Genomic DNA, 14,085 nt, shown 5'->3' with positions numbered 1-14,085 from the left:
AAGAAATACTTTTTCAGACAAATACATATGAAATTCACTGACAGTATACATACTTTGCAAGAAATGTAAAAACAAAAAACTTTAGGAACAAAGAATGTGAAATAGGTCAGAAAAATGGATATACATAACAATTTAAATGGAATAATGAAGTAAATGAAATGGAATAAATAAAAGAAAATAAAATCTATTTTTTTCTATAGATTTAAATGTGCCAAGAGATAACTGTTTAAAGCAAAATAATAACAATGTATTTTCTTATATATAGCATGTATAAAAGTAAAATAGATGATGATGGCCCTGGCCAATTTGGTTCAGCAGTTAGAGCATCAGCCTGTAGACTGAAGGGTGATAGGTTTGATCCCCAGCCAAAAGCATGTACCTACCTTGGTTGCAGGTTTGATCCCCAAACCCGGTGAGGATTGTTTGGGAGGCAATCAGTAGATGTACCTCTCTCACATCAATGTTTCTCTCTCTCTCCCCCTCCCTCCCTTCCACTCTAAAAATCAATGGAAAAATAACCTCAGTTGAAGATTAACGCCCTCAAAAAAGTAAAAGAGATAATGAAAATAGCACAATTATAAAATTTACTGATAGGTTCTTAAAATAGTTAAAGAATAATTTTTTTAAAAAATTTAAATATGTTTTTATTGATTTGAAAGAAAGGAGGGGAGATGGAGAGAGAGAGAGAGAGAGAGAGAGAGAGAGAGAGAGAGAGAGAGAAACATCCATGTGAAAGAGAAACATCAATCGGTTGCCTCTGGTACACACCCTGACCCTGAGGGATTGAACCTGAAACCTGGATATGTACCCTGAATGGGAATCAAACCCACAACATTTTGGTGTATGGCACGATGCTCCAACCAACTGAGCCACATGGTTTAGGGCAAGAATAATTTATTTTCAAATATAACAAAATTACTCTAGAGTGTCACTGGCAAGAATAATAACTATAACTTTTGAAGATTTTGTTTGTTTTTTATCCTCACCTGAGGACATTTTTCCATTTTTTGTTCAGATAGAGTGGGAGGGAGAGAGAGGAACAGAGAGAGAGAGAGAAACATCGACGTGAAAGGAACACATCGAGTGGCTGCCACCCACACGACCGACCAGGGCCGGGGACAAACTGCAACCAAGGTACGTGCCCTTAGCGGAACCGAACCCGGGTCTCTCTGGACCGCAGGCCTACGCTCTAACCGCTGAGCCAAACCGGCCAGGGCAACTTTTGAAGATTTTGAAAAAAAGTAATAAACAGCAGAGCCTTAATAGATGCTAAAAGTATTTGTTGTAGACTGAATTGTGTGCCCTCAAATTCATGTCTCCTTAGTAATATATTTCTATTGACTTTATATATAACTAGAATCTTATCTGGGTAAAGAATTCTACCTCAAAACATTATAGAGTCCTGGCCAGGTGGCTTAGTTGTTTGGAGCATCATCCTGTACACCAAAAAGGTTGTGGGTTTGATTCCAGGTCAGGGTACATACCTAGGTTAAGAGTTTGATCCCCAGTTGGGGTGTGTACCAGAAGCAACCCATTGATGTTTCTTTCTCTCTCCTTTTCTCTCTCTCTTGGGTGAGGATTGCTTTGTGGTTTTCTGATATTTAGGATTAAGAGGACAAGCTAGTTAATCTTTCTCTGTAGTCATCCTATTTTTAAATTTTGTTTTTTGCTTTTCTTGTCTTTGGAATTTAAAATGTTCACAGTATTTATATGAATAAATACTCATTTTCATAAATTTTTTGACAATCTGAACCTTTGCGTTCCCTAACAGTTTCCTTTTTAGTTCATATGCGAAGATTTCTTTTATTCTGGTAATAATTTCTGCTTAATGAATTTATGTTTCTTTCACAAAGACATCTCTTAATTTTAGGATACTGCTTTTTTTTTTTTTTTTTTTTTTTTTAAGGCCTCTACTAGAGGAATCTTCTCTTTGGCCATTTTAATCTTTGGCTATAGGAAGACTGAAATACAAGCAGCAGCTTTTGTTCACCATCCTTGGTGGTGCAGCTCTCCCAGGAGGACAGTCCTTTCCCCCTTGAAGTTCATTAAAATGCTTCATCATCTTGGTGGAAATCAGCAGGGAAAGCTACTCACTCCCAATCCATGTGCATAATAAATTATAGTTTTCATTGTTTTACCAAAATCTATAGAATGTTCTTTTATTCCATTTTATAGGGGCAGAGATTCTCTACCCCCTTTCTTTAATTACCTTATTTTCTAGATTGTTTGAGGGAATTTCAAAAGGGGGGCTTTTTAGTCTGCTTCATTTTAATGTTGTGTCTGGAACTCAAGCCACTAATTACTTTTTAAACATATATTTAGACCTAGGTCAGTGAATTCGAAGGAAAGGAAAGGGTTAAATTTCTTCCACAAGTGTCAGCAAAATCTGACAAAACAAAAAAGAGGAACAGCCCTTATTAAAGAAAGTTACAGGGTATACAGTCATTGAGAAGGAAGGCTTTCACAGGGGTGGAAGGAATTGTTCCTCCTTCCACTGTCACTCGGACTAGCGCAGACAGACAGACAAGCGGGGTCATCCCACCGTTAGTCAGCGGTGGACACAGCCAAGACGGATCTCGGATGGTGAGTGATCGTTCTTATTATTCTTTGAAAGGCAATTTTGAATTAAGTGACCTCAGCGATGGGCTATGGTTAAGGACGGGGCTGTTTTCTGTCTTTCCTGCCCAAGAATGCTAATATGTATTAAGAATACATTGATGCAGAAGCCAAAAGCAGAAACACAAGGGAGAAAGAACGGTCTCTGCTATGAAACATTACCTAAAGTCCCAAAGCCATTCTTTCCTTCTTGAGCATCCGCTGTAGGTTGATTCCATAGCTCTAAGTCTGGGAAGCTTTTTAAAAAATATCTATCAAAGATACTTGACTGCCACCTGAGGAGGGAATTATTGAGCTGCCCCAAATTATACTGCTTGTTGATTTTTTTAAGTGGTTAATGTTAATTGTGTAAATTTGTTGTTCAAATATTTCAGTGTTGCAGTTGTTGATTTTGAGAATCATGACATTTTATTTTTTATTTTCTTATTCTTTTATTTTATTTTTTATAAATTTTTTTTCCTTTATTGATTTAGAGAGAGAAGAAGTGAAAGGGAGAGAGAGATAGAAACATCGATGAGAGAGAACATTGATTGGCCGCCTCCCACATGCCCCCCACTGGGGGTCAGGCCCACAATCTGGGCATGTGTCCTGGCCAGGAATCCAACCCGCAACCTCTTGATGCATGGGTAGATGCTCAACCACTGAGCCACACCAGCTGGACTTTTTTTTTTTATCCTCACCCGAGGACATTTTTTCCATTTTTTGTTCAGATAGAGTGGGAGGGAGAGAGAGGGAGAGAGAAAGAGAAACACTGACGTAAAAGGGACACATCGAGTGGCTGCCACCCGCACGACTAACCAGGGCTGGGGACAAACTGCAACTGAGGTACGTGCCCTTAGCAGGAACCGAGCCCCGGTCTCTCTGGACCACAGGCCGACGCTTTAACCACTGAGCAAAACCGGCCAGGGCAAGAATCATGACATTTTAAAATGCCTGCATAAGCATGACAAATAATAGAAAGCAAATTTTGTGTATACCAAGGTCAGTTTGGCCTGGGAGTGGGGTATGAGATAGAGAAGGTAGAAAGGGACAGGCAAAGGAAAAGGAAGAGGAAGAAGAGGTGTAAATAGAAAATACAGAACCCAGATAATGAGTCACAAACAGGCCATGGGAGAGTCTGAGTAGGCTGAGGTAGTGGAAAAAAGTAGAGTAATTCAATTAACTACTGGGCATTGAACATGCTTGATGTGCTATGTACTTTACTGTTGTTTCATTGAGTTTTAATCTTTGCAATGACTCTCAGGCAGATAATATCATCACTGTGTTTTATGAATGAGATAACTGACTGAAGAGGCTAGAGTTCACACTGCTCATAAGGAGTAGAGCTAAAATCTTTCTTGCCACTTGGTTGCACACCACAAGGTTTCTCCATGCCCCGGCAGTCCCCTATGGCAGTGACTTACTGGAAAGGATAGTGACAGCTGAGGTCAGTTGTTTTTACTGTTGTTTTTTGAAAATCTAAGTAACCCTTACCTACCCAGTGCTTACGGGTTTGGGAAACAGTTTTGCTGTTTTTGTCTCAGAAAACTAGAATTTAATTTCCAAGTAAAGACTCCTTTTCCCTCCAGTGGAATTTTGAAATGTTACACATGTATGAAAAATTTTTTTAGAATTTATAATTTTTGTGGAGCCCTAGAAGTGGTACCAATTAATTATATTAATACTGCCTGCAGATGTCTATAGAACCGAAGGCCACTGTCTAGATTCTCTCTGTTTCAAAGTACCTGAAAAATTAATGATGAGCAGGAAATTTTAGAACATAAATGACCAATAAATAATATTTAGTCTTATCTGAAATAAAATAAATGAAAATTAAAACAATGAAATATTATTTTTCTTTTATCAAAGTGGCAAATATTTTGTTTAAAAAGTGAGCAAGCACCCAGCTAGTGTGACTCAGTGGATTGAGCGTCATTCCATGAACTGAGAGGTCCCAGTTCAATTCCCCGTCAGGGCACATGCCTGGGTTGAGGGCTCAGTCCCCAGTGAGGGGTGTGCAGGGGGCAGCCAACGGATGTTTCTCTCTCACATCAATGTTTTAGTCTTCCCTTCCTTTCTAAGAAATCTATAAGAACTTTTTTTTTAAGTGAGTGAATAAGCAAAAATTCTACATGTTTCTAAGGAGAGAGGAGCATTTATACTCTTATTACCAGAGGTTGGTAATATCTTTCTGGACAATAATCTGGTGATACATATCAAAAACCTTTGAAATGTATATTTCCTTTAACCAAGAAGTTTAACTTTTAGGAATTTATTGTAAGGGCATAATCATATATGTTTGTAAAGTTTTAGTGACATTGATGTTTTTCTTGCCATTGTTTCTAATAGGTAAAATCTTGGAAACAATTTAAGCTTCTAAATAAACATAGGTAACTGGTTAATTAGGGGACATCCATAAAAGACTACTTTACAATTGGTAAAATTTTATTGCTGCGGCTTTGGCCCTTGGTGATTAACTTTTTGGCTCTTCTCTTTAAATATACTTACTTTACCCATAATTCACTAGATCCTAGCAGGCCTGTTTTCACAGAATGTTCTATGTGGAAGAGACCAGAGGTCTCATTTCCTTATTTACGGATATGATGGCATGGCTCTAGAGTGAGCTGCATGTTGGGAGGAAGAACAGTGTAGTGGTAAAGTGGCTACACTTTGGAACCTGAGTGTTGGAGTTTGAATCCCAGCCTTTCCCGCTTTCTAGTTGTATGATCTTGGAGAAGTTGCTTAACAATTATAAACCTCAGTTTCTTATTTGTATAATGGGGATAATTGTGATTTGTCATATATTGGTTGTGATTTTAATGAGATAATCCATGTCAAGTGCTTACAACCTTGTTCTGATAACTACTCAGTAATTAATATTAGTTGTTTTTACTATTACTGTTAAGATTTAGAAATAGAGGAAAAGTGATTTGTCCGAGATTACACAGCTACTTGATGGCAGTCGAGGACTAGAGTTCAGGAAGGTTTTCAGGTGTTTAATACCCTCGGAGCCTTTCAGAACAACCCCAAGCTGGGCTCCCAGGGGAGGTGACCTGAAACAGGCAGAGCCCAAGGACAAGGCCAGCCACTTCAAGGAATGACTCTGGTCACTATGGGAAAGCAAATGCTGGAGAGGAGGGTGAGACTAAGGAAGCTAAGAGCCAGGTTAGGCCCAGAGACACAGCCTGGAGCAAAGAGCTAGTGCAAGATAAACGCGATGACTCAGATACTTTTATAGACCACCAGCTGTGGGCTTCATAAAGTGAATGGTCACATTGGTTTAAACACCCAGGTCTGGATAATTAAATAGACAAGTAGGATGCATGGGGGAATTGCAGCTATAGCTTCAAGAAGATGCCTTACAGATAGTAATAGAAGAGGATAAGGTAGAAAATGGGATGGACCAGGACAAGGATTTTCTAGAGCCCAGGCATCCAGTTGTGTTTATCTTAAAGTTACAGCCTAAGTTTGAAGAGTCATAAACAACAACAACAAAATAATGATAACATTATTTTGCTTTAAAAAATACATTATGATGCTTTAAAAAAACATTATGATGCTTTAAAAAATTCTTCTGGCAACAGAGTGCAGAACTGATTAGGGGTGACAAGGAGATCATTTATAAAACTATTGTAATAATTCAAGGAGTGGTGTTAAGGACCAGAGAGGCAAGGATGCATTTAGGAATTTTTAAGCACTAGAGTTGACAGGATTTGGGTTTTGACATACGTGGAGCTTGGAAGGTGAGGTCTAAGTACACAGTGGCATCCTTCACAAAATGGAAGCTATATAGGAAATGGATTGAGTTTGGCTGGGGTAAAGAGAGGGCAGAAGTTAGGTTCATTTGTTCACAGGCTGAATTTGAGACCCTATGGAGCATCTGAATGGTGATGTGCAAATAGATAAGTGGATATACAGGTGAAAACCTCAAGAAAGAGGTATGGGCTGGAATGAACATTAAGAGTCTTTAGCATAAGTACAGCTGATAGTTGACATTCCTGTTGTGGGTGAGATCACTAGGGAGAGATGGTGAGAAGAAGTCAAGGGTGGAACCTATAAAACTTTGAGATTTAAGGAGATAGATAAGGATGAAGGATCCAAACCAGACACCAAGGAGGGACTATGGAGAGTGGAGCAAAGCAGGAGAGAGTTGCAAGAAAGAGGAGGGAGGGTGTGTCCATGAAAAGACAAAGAAAATTTACCAAACTCCAACACTGAGCACTTGAGAAAAAGTGACGACTCAGTGTTAAGGGTTGAATTGTATCCCCTCAAAATTCATAGGTTGAAGTCTTAACCCCTAGTACCTCAGGATGTGATCATGTTTGGAGATAATCAAGTTTAAATGAGGTCACTAGGGTGGGCCCTAATTCAAGATGGCTGCTGTTCTTATAAGGAGGAGGACATTTGGATGCAGAAGCACACACAGAGGGAAGATGATGTGAAGAGATGTGGAGAAGGCCATCTACAAGCCAAGGAAAGAGGCCTGGAAGGCTCTCCTTCCTTCATAGCCCTCAGAAGGAATCAGCACTGCCGTTATCTTTTTTTTTTTTAATTCTCACCTGAGGATATTTTTTCCATTAATTTTTTTAAAGATAAAGTAGGAGGGAGGGGGAGAGAGAGAAACATCCGAGAGACATGTCAATTGGTTACATGACCCTGACTGGGGCGGGGGATCAAACTCACAACCGAGGTATGTGCCCTTGATCAGAAATCTAACTCATGACTCTTGGTCCGAGGGCTTTTGCTGTAACCACTGAGCAAAACCACGCAGGGCAGCACTGCCGATATCTTCATTCTGGACTTCTGGCTTCCAGAACTGTGAGACAATACATTTCTGTTGTGTAAGATACTCAGTTTGTGGTACTTTGTTACTACATCCAGTCAACATAAGAATGTCCAAACCTGTAGAGAATTTTTATAGGAGTTTATTTGTGCCACCAACATGACAATTACTAGGAAGCAAGATCTCAAATGCTCTGAAGAGTGACAGTTTTGCAGTTTCTTTTATGCACTTGGAATTAAGGAGGGAACATAAGAAAGATTACACATGAAGGTGAGAGAAAGCAGGGCAGGGTTTGGATTACAGGATAGTTAACAAAATTATTTCTCTCTTGAGGATGATTACACTTCTAAGGGGTCTGAAAAAGAAGCATTTCAATGGTCTGTTAACCTAGATGCACAAATACAATAGACAGGGCTTGCTTAAGGCAAAGACAAAACTTTTACCAAAGAAGTTACATGCCTGGGACCTGCCCACTTAGGAATTTTTGATCGGATTGCTCTGAGGTCACTTTCAGTTAGATTTATTATAGTGCCCTTTTCCATCCACAATCCCTATTAAACTGATATATTTGGTGAATGTACATAATACCTTGATAAGAGTGTATACAGAAAGAGAAAGAAACTGAATCAAGGTCTCAGACATGGGAGGAGCAGTGTCCAAAGAAGATTACGTTACCTAAGCAAAGGGGAGAAAAATGTTTCACAAAGCAGAGGGTAGTCACAGGGTCAAATTCCGCAGAAAGGTGAAGTAGGAGAATGACTGAAAATGTCAGTCCTGAGGCCTTCAGTGACCTTTGTAGAACACTCCCAGTTAAATAGGAGTAGATTTCAGAGCCGAGAACATGGAGACAGCAAATAGACCACTGCTGTGTTAAACCTGCAACCTGGGTATGTGCCCTGACCGGAATTAGAACCCACCACCTTTTGGTGTCCAGGATGACACTCCAACCAATTGAACCACCAGGCCAGGACATGAGCAGTGAAACTTTATCACAATGAGGAAACTGTTATAATGGAAGAATACGTATTGTAATGTTATTTGGGAGGGAGAAAGATACAGATATGGTGAAAAGAGAAGGGAAGAATGGCAGGGAAGTTTTCAACTGTGAACTATGGAATAATCTGAATCCCAAAGGAAGAGTAGTTTTGCAAACAGAGAAGGCAGGAAAGGCATTTTAGGCAGAAGGAATAGCTTGTGTAAAAGAAAAGAAGGCAAAAAGTCTAAAAAGGTCTGAAAGGATCAGGGAACAGTGAATAGTTCAAGTATGACTAGAGGATAAATTATGCAGGCCGATGGATAGAAACAGAAGAGAAATTTTGGATTCAGGCTTTGGAGGGACCCTGTGAAGGGCCGTGTGTGCCCAGCTAAAAAGTTTGACCACTGGCCCATGAAGAACAGAGATCAAGTCTAAAGGAAAACTTTTTGTAATCAGATTTTTTTTCTTTATTGATTTTAGAGAGGAAGGGAGAGGGAGAGAGAGAGATAGAAACATCAGTGAGAGAGAACATTGATTGGCTGCCTCCTATATACCCTCCACTGGGGATTTGGCCTACAACCTGGGCATGTGCCCTGACTGGGAATCGAACTGGCCCCCTCTTGGTGCATGGGTCGATGCTCAACCACTGAGCCACACCAGCTGGGCATCAGATTGTTTTTGATTAAAGATAGTAGTAGGATAAAGAATAGTGAGAGTAGGAAGGAGACTTGATTGGGGTGGTAAACACAATACAATATACAGATAATGTATTGTAGAATTGTATATCTGAAATCTATATAATTTTCTTTCTTTCTTTTTTTTGGTACCTGCCCCTAGTGGGAACCGAACCCAGGTCTCTCTGGTCCGCAGGCTGATGCTCCAACTGCTGAGCCAAACCGGCCAGGGCTGAAATCTATATATAATTTTATTAACCAATGTCACTGCAATAAATTCAATTTTTTTTAAAGGTGGGAAAAAAAATAGTGAGAGGGAACCAGCCAGAAGGCTATTGTAATAGTTCAGACAAGAGGTGATGCAGACCTCTAAATTAGGCACCAATGCGTTGGAAGTGGGTGGTGAAGAGGAGAAAATAAAGGGTGACATAAATACAGCAGTGAAATCCAAGGTATGAAAATGGTTTGGTCCCGTCTTGCTTACCACAGTCATCCCAAAGGACCAAAACAAAAACAAAGTAACCCTCTTTTAAAAATAATCTCTTTTGTTTGTATGCAAATAGGCCATGCACAGTGAAAATGCAACTCATGTGAGATGACGAGGGCGATATTTGTCTCCAATCCATAAAGCACAAAAATCAAATTGGTTTACCAATGTTGTCCTTCTTAAACATTCCAGCTCCTCACATTGAAACTGTAGCCAACCAGTGCAATTATGTGTGATTTTCTATAAAAGACCAGATTTGAGGAAAGCTATTTTGAGGCCCTTTTCAAAAAAAAGTCCATCCCTTACTCACATCGCTGAAGAGTAGGAGAAGCAACATCTTGTTTTATTGGGAAATTCCTTTCAAGTAGCAATACCGCTTTGTGGTGGTCTTTTAGATAAAGGCATGCAAAGAGAACTGCAGAAATCACACCTGTATGGTTCTGCACCGCCACTTGAAAACTGCAAGTCTAGGTTGATAAATGCATATATTAAGTGTTCTCAGAAGTCTATGTGCATTGCTTTTGGTTACTAAGACGCCACAGGGAAGTGAACCTTCGGGGGTGCAATGCCCTCTCCCTTGACCCAGTTGTGAAATGGAAGCTTTAAAAGATTCAGTTTTGTTTTTCTTTTCTTTTATTTTTAAACACGCTTCGTCATATTGGCTGTGTTCTGTGTGCTCCAATCTATTTTACTCTGTAGTGTGTACTTTATCTATAATCTTATATAAATATTTTGCATAAAAAGGTGCTTTCACAGATCTTCATGCTTCCCTAAATTTGAAATAGGTTGCCATTTGTTAAAATGTGTTAGTTTTGTTATGTGTTATATTCCCTCCTCTGTACACATAAGAAAAAAAAATATGGATTTAATTCTTCAAGCAACTTTTACATTTAGAATAGTACCTCATTTGATTTCTTCTGAGGTTATAGAGGTGCCAGCTGTTTTGTGGAAGAAGTGGCAGTTTCTCAGAACGTGTAAGTGCATCTACCCTTAAGCAAAGGCCACTTTGAATTCAGAGATCACAGTCTTCTGAATTTGGGTTTAATATTCCCAGGTAACACTAAAGATTGAAAGGATAAATTTGGAATCAGATCTCTGTTGAATTCTGAAAAGTGCCATCACTGATGTTGGTAGTTTAATTGTTATCCATTTTTAAACTTGCTGCTGTATGCGTTTCATTTGTCTTGGAAATATTTTACTTAGTTTTGTTGTTTGTAAACCATTGTATTATAAACCTTACTGAATAGCTAGAATATGGAATTGTTAAATTAGGAGTTAAGGGTCACTTAGTCTATTCTTCCCTTGAGTGAGTTCTCTCTACTGTGCTATCCATGACTAATTGTCATGCTCACGCTGTGATCGTTTAAGATATGAAGTGTAGGAGAATCTATATCTCTTGGAGAAATTCATTCCTGAGATGGAGGGCCTGGGGAATTTTTTCGTACTTGTGACCTGACCTAGTAAATCTACCTCCTGCTCTTAAGGTAGTATTTAATCATTACAACATCATACTCAGCTGAAGTTGTTTATGTTGAAAATCACTTGGTGGCAAGTCCCTTGACATTATTAGATGTCTCTTTCATTCACCTGCAGGCTCAGGGAAGGCAAAGCAAAGCTTCTGCTCACCTTGAATCCCAGGACCAGCCCAGGACCTGTACTCAATCAGGGCTGGTTAAGTATTTGTTGAATGAATGAAGGCAAACTAAAAAGTGGAAATTTCAAATGGTGCAATTACATCTGTGGATGTTAAAGTATTATTGGAGCCCTGGCCAGTTTGGCTCAGCGGTTAGAAAGTCGGCCTGTGGTCCAGAGAGACCCGGGTTCGGTTCTCGCTAAGGGCACGTACCTTGGTTGCATTTTGTCCCCGGCCCCCTGGTTGGTTCATGCGGGAGGCAGCCACTCGATGTGTACCTTTCAGGTCTATGTTTCTTTCTCTCTCTCTCTCTCTCTCTCTCTCTCTCTCTCTCTCTCTCTCTCCCCCTATTCCTCTCTCTCCCTCCCACTCTATACGAACAAAAAATAAAAAAATGTCCTCCGGTGAGGATTAAAAAAAAAAAGTATTATTGGAAAATGGGAATTATTACTGAGATACAGAGATGGGTAGGAATAAATGTAAAGCATAAAAATGTGTGAATTTGTGTGTCACTAGAGTCTATGGTTCCTACCAGTTCTCATGGACACCCTGGCACCCGCCCTGAAGCCCTGCCCACCCCCTTTCATGAGGTATTTGTACACAGGCAGTCAATCAAGGGGGTCAGGCTGCTCTGGATGTGTTCTTGCTGTTATAATCCTGGTCTCTAGTCTCCATGGGGTGAGTTGTGAGTCCCTGGGTCCACAAGCTGCAGAGTCCTTCTCTGGCTTTGCTTTGTTTCCTGACCCGTGGTCCAGTTCCCCACTGGTCCCTGGGGCAGGTCCTCCAGTGATGGGCCTTGTTCCACTGGGAAAAATGATGAAGTGTCCCCACCTACTACACTGTAGATATCACATTTCCCAGAAACTCCTGATTCTGGGGGTGCCGCAGCACACCGCCACCCCATTCTGCCGTGTCTCCAGCAGACCACCAGCCCCTCTCAGATCCTGAGTATGGACAGACTGGCTCCTCATTTGCTGGGGTTGTTGTCCCTAGCCGGAGCTCTACCCAACCCCACTTTCTTCATCTTGCCCACTTGCCCCCACCGCTAAAGTCACAGTTCATCTTAAGGCCACACCTGCTCCAGCACGAAAGTACTCATTTTTCTAAACTGCATGCATCACCCTTTTGCCTTTTTTTTTCTTAACCTCCTTTTAATATATGCCAATGCAATTTTCAATTTAAATAAAGATATTTTGCTGCTGAAGTTGGGTAGTTGGGTATGTTTTGTGAACCCACCGTTTGATTTTGAGAGAAGATGCACACAAGGCTCCTTTGCATTCACTTGATAGCACCTTACAGATAACTGTTTCACCTTTCTGAGATTTTCTTAGAGGGCATCTGGGCAACAGTGTGTCACTAGGTCCTAGTTTCCCTGTTCAGGAGTTGAATGAATACAAGTTAAGAAACAATATATGCTGCGTCTTTTTTTTTTTTTTTTTTTTTTTAGCATGCATGAACGATGGTTGTGAATTTGCATCATGAGAAAGTCAATAAAAGAAGGTACCCACAGCAGTTAGGGAGACTGAACAACCCAGCCTAGGACAAGAGGACAGCCTGCCATAGAGGTTGTAAAAGTGAGGATTTCTCCCCACCTTGGAGATTCAGTTGAAGGATATAAATACTGAGGTGGCAACATTTGGGCTCAGACAAAGAAAAAGATTCAACTTCTAATGCTTAACTGTATAAAATTTGCTTTTAAGTGTAGGTCACGACTATATCTCCACCTCAAAGAAAAAAAGAAACATTACATTTCTAAGAATCTTCCTCCAGAAACATGGAACTGAAAGCTATTTTTTAAATTGATCTGGCCCTTAGAAAACAATGGGGCTTTTTCTTTAATTTACCTAAGGAATTGACATAAAAATCTATGGCCCTGCATCAGAAATCTGCAGAAAATGCCAAAATAGAGAGTAGAAATACAAAACTGGAGATTTTTCACAGCAATATGGTGTGTATGGCATTTGATTACATGTGGACAACATGGAGAAGTGAATCTTTGAACTGTGAAATTGATTCTAATTTTCTTACCCACAAGTCTAGAAGGCCTCTCAAATGTCACATCGTTAATTTAGTTACTTTACCAGGAATCAGTGCATGTGGTTAGTGTGTGTATTTTTTTAAAATGAATAAATTTAATTTTTAGAACCATTTTAGATTTACAGAAAAATTGAGCAAATAGTACAGAGAATTCCCATATACCCCCTTCTCTGCATAGTTTCCCCTGTTTTAATTGTCCTGCATTATTGTGATATGTTTGTTACAATTAATGAACAAATATTAATACATCATTAATAACCAGAGCCCATTATATCAGTTTCTATCTTTGTATTCTATAGTTCTATGAATTTTGACAAATTTATATAACATATCCACTACTACAGCACCATAAAGAATAGTTTGACTGCCTTGGCTGGTTTGGCTCAGTGGTTAGAGCGTTGGCCCGCAGACTGGAGAGTCCCGGGTTCGGTTCCCACTAAGGGCACGTACCTCGGTTGCAGTTTGTTCCCAGGCCTGATTGGGGTTGTGTGGGTGGCAACTACTTGATGTGTCTCTCTCACATTATGTTTCTCTCTCTCTCTTCCTCCCTTTCTCCCTCCCCTTCTATCTAAAGATAAATGCAAAAATGTTCTTGGGTGAGGATAAAAAAAAAAAAAAAAAAAAAAGAATAGTTTGACTCCCTAAAAATTCCTGTACCCCACCTATTTATCTGTCCTCACATGCCCTGGCAACCACTAACCTTTTTATTATTTCCATGGTTTTGCCTTTTCCAGAGTGCCATCTAGTTGCAATCACTTGTAACCTTTTCAGATTGACTTCTTTCATTAGGTAAAATGCATTTGAAGTCCCTCCATGTCTTTTTGTGGCCTGATAGTACATATTTTAAAATCACTGAATTATATTCCATTGTATGGATGTACCATAGTTTGTTTATCTATT

General features: G+C 39.8%; 1 protein-coding gene across 4 annotated transcripts in view; it reads left to right on the top strand.

The window, feature by feature from the left end:
* The first annotated feature begins 2,462 nt into the window (after positions 1 to 2,462).
* The window catches only part of CD86 (CD86 molecule), a 68,823-nt gene continuing 57,200 nt past the window's right edge, over positions 2,463 to 14,085 (top strand). For all 4 annotated transcript variants that reach the window (XR_004956856.1, XM_036243861.1, XM_036243859.1 and 1 more), the window contains exon 1: positions 2,463 to 2,583. The gene's annotated coding sequence lies outside the window, so the exon portion shown is untranslated. The remainder of the gene's footprint in view (positions 2,584 to 14,085) is intronic.

This window comes from Molossus molossus, unplaced genomic scaffold, assembly GCF_014108415.1.
Source record: "Molossus molossus isolate mMolMol1 unplaced genomic scaffold, mMolMol1.p scaffold_m16_p_5, whole genome shotgun sequence".
NCBI lineage: Eukaryota > Metazoa > Chordata > Mammalia > Chiroptera > Molossidae > Molossus > Molossus molossus.
This window is presented reverse-complemented; position numbering and strand designations above follow the sequence as displayed.